This window comes from Bidens hawaiensis, unplaced genomic scaffold (assembly GCF_021521415.1).
Source record: "Bidens hawaiensis isolate Kalapana, Puna unplaced genomic scaffold, B.hawaiensis_p1.1 tig00001336_1, whole genome shotgun sequence".
NCBI classification, from domain to species: Eukaryota; Viridiplantae; Streptophyta; class Magnoliopsida; order Asterales; family Asteraceae; genus Bidens; species Bidens hawaiensis.
In genome coordinates, this window is record NW_027491075.1 from 1831378 (window position 1) to 1834729 (window position 3352).

Sequence of the window (3352 nt, forward strand, 5' to 3'; positions counted from 1 at the left end):
TGCGAAGCATTGGTAAAAAAACCAAATCCTCATCACCATCGGGTAAAGCAAGGATTGGAGCACGTGTGAGTCTTTTCTTTAATTCCTCAAAAGCTTCTTCTTCGTAATTACCCCCAAACGAATACTACCAACTTTCGTGTCATACCGGTCAACGGTGCAGCTATCTTGGAGAAGCCTTCGATGAATCTCCTAAAATAATCAGCCAACCCTAAGAAGCTTCATATATTATTCGGGTTCTACGAAGTCTTCCAATTCGTTATCGCCTCAATCTTAGCTGGGTCCACAGTAATCCCTTCAGGATTGATCACGTGACCTAGGAATTGCACTTCACGCAACCAAAATGCGCACTTCGAAAACTTAGCGCACAACTTTTCTTTCTTCAAAACCTCCAACACTTCCTTCAGATGCTCAGCATGATTAGACTCGCTCTTTGAATAAATCAATATATCATCAATGAAATCAATAACTGACTTATCCAACATCGGCCGACACACCCTATTCGTCATGTCCATAAATTTTGCGGGAGCATTCGTTAGACCAAAGGACATCACGAGGAACTCATAGTGTCCATACCGCGTCCGGAACACTGTCTTAAGGATGTGTGCCTCTTTCACTTTCAGCTGATGATAGCCTGATCTGAGATCTATTCGCGAGAACCAACTCAAATCTTGTAGTTGGTCAAGCAGATCATCAATCCTTGGCAAAGGATATCTGTTCTTTAGCGTAATCTTGTTCAACTCATGATAGTCAATACACATTCTCATACTTCCATCCTTCTTCTTCACGAATAACACAGGCGCGGCCCGGTGGAAACACTTGGTCTGATAAAATCTTTGTCAAGGAGTTCTTGTAGTTGGGACATCAATTCTTTCATCTCGGATGGCGCTAGATGGTAAGGCGCTTTTACGATGGGCTGGGCTCCTAGTATTAAATCTATCTGAAATTCTATCTCTCGCTCTGGTGGTAACCCGGGAAGATCCTCAGGGAATACTTCTGGGTAGTCACACACAATTGAAACGTCTTTCACTTCCTTCATCTCGGCCATAGCTTTTACAACATACGCTAGGTAAGAACTACACGTTCGCCTTAACAAATCTTCGATTTTTATCATCGAAATGACATTAAGCCCAGAACTTTCCTTATCACCATAAACCGTCACCACACTACCATCCAAGTATTTTAACCTTATTATCCTACTCTCACACACTATCTGAGCTTCAAACTCATATAACCAATCCATTCCCAAAACTACATCGAACCCTCCTAAGGTCATCACATATAGGGTAACAGGGAACTCATGTCCCTCTAACTCTATCTTACAATTCTTAACCATTTTCATTATTTTCACCGAGGTGTCACTAGCGGTTTCTACTATAAAAGTTTCAGACACTCGGTAACATTTCATTTTAGTTGATTCACTAAATGTCGTAGCTACAAAACTCTTATTCACACCTGAATCAAACAATACTGAAGCGGTAACATCTTTTACTAAAAACATACCTGTTAGGACGTATGGGATCCGCTTGGCATGTTCTTGAGTTAGCATGTAGGCTTTAGTCGTTGGTCTTGGTGGTTCAGCATCTTTCTTCCCGCATCCTCCAGCTTCAGTACACTCCCGGCCATGTGGCCCATCTTACCACACCGGAAACATGTCGGTTTCTCACTGCACTCATGAGCATAGTGCCCCACATTCCCGCACTTATAACAGGCGTTTGATCCAACTCTGCACTCTCCTCCATGCGCCTTTCCACATTTGCGACAACACATCAGTCCCAACACCCCACTTTCACTCACCACCGTGCATCTTACCACATGTCATACACGATCTCTTCTCCCACACCTTCTACTTCCTTAGGATTCCACAACTGAGTACCGGGTTGTTTGATAAGAGCAACCCATTTCTTATCTTTATTCTCTTCCACCACCACATCGTCCACTTCCAGATCATCATAAACCATATCAGCGAGTTCCACTGCCGAGTCAAACGTAGCAGGTTTATTTTCCCTGATCAGCATGCAGACATTCTGCAGCAGTCATCGCACGTAGTACTTGATCCTCTTGGCCTTAGTGTTAATCATATCAAGAACCAACCTAGACATCCAATTGAATTTAGTAGAATACTCACGGTGTTTCATCTGCCCCGCTTTTAAGTTCAGGAACTTCATCTCCGCTCTTTCAACCTCGGCATCAGCACATAACCTCTTCATTACCAACTCCTTAAGATCATCCCATTTCAAGGCCTTAATCTCTTCCCGACTCTTCCTCTGCTCAACCGACTCCCACCAGTACATTGCTTCATCACCGAATGATTGGGTAGCATAGCCCACAGTTTGGTCAGGACGGCACTCGCTAATTCGGATAACCTTGTCCATCGCGGTTATCCATTGAAGAGTAGCGATTGTGTCTCCTAAACCAGTCAGCTTTGGCGGGTCGCAACCTTTTAACGACTTGTAGTTACACCCACCTCGACCTCTCTTCCTGTCATCAACCTTCACAGATCGAACTTCACTCGAATCACCCTTCTCTCCCTCATCATCTCTCTTACCATCCTCCCCTGACTTCTCAGCAGTTCTTACATGACTTCCAGCAGACATTTTAGGTTGCAGGTTCTTCACTGCCGCAGCTACCGATTGAGCAATTTCTGCTTGAACAGCAGGGTCAAGATGATACCCTTCATTCTGGCTTGGTCCTCGTAGAGTCTCACTTCGCCCTTCAGCAGAGTTAACAATTTGTTCTCCAAAAGGTTCTCGGGCAATACGTGTCCTAGCACGGCGTATCGTACGACCTCCTTGCCTAGCAACTTTCCTAGCTCTAGCCATTCGTATTTTATAAGGAAACACAAACATCATCACTCAAGGAACTATTTAATACAAGTATAGTAAGGCTAACAAGTAATAACAATGGCCAGCTGTGATTAGCTGATCACGTTACTTTCCGTGTCCTATACACTTCCCCTTATGAGTCTATCTGTGCCAAGTTCTACTTTTAAACAGTTAATCAATTAGACAATCCATTAATCCTATCCCTAACATACACATATCCTTTCTTTAGCAGTTAAGCTAACAACATTACACTTTATTTAACCATACACCTTACATTCACTTAGCTTGCTTGAGTGACACATGGCTTTCTTAACTGGCATATTCTTTCTTTTCTTACTTAAATCCCATTCTCTATTCAAGTCTAAGCATGTAGGATACTTAATTCTCTCGAACTTTGTTTAGATACCAACTTGTAAGGCCCCGCCACCGGTGCCCTACATTGGACGTTGGATTTACTCATTAACACAGTTCTAAATATCAGAGTGAATTAAAAACTTTCGCGGAACATTAATAACGTTCAACCATTCATT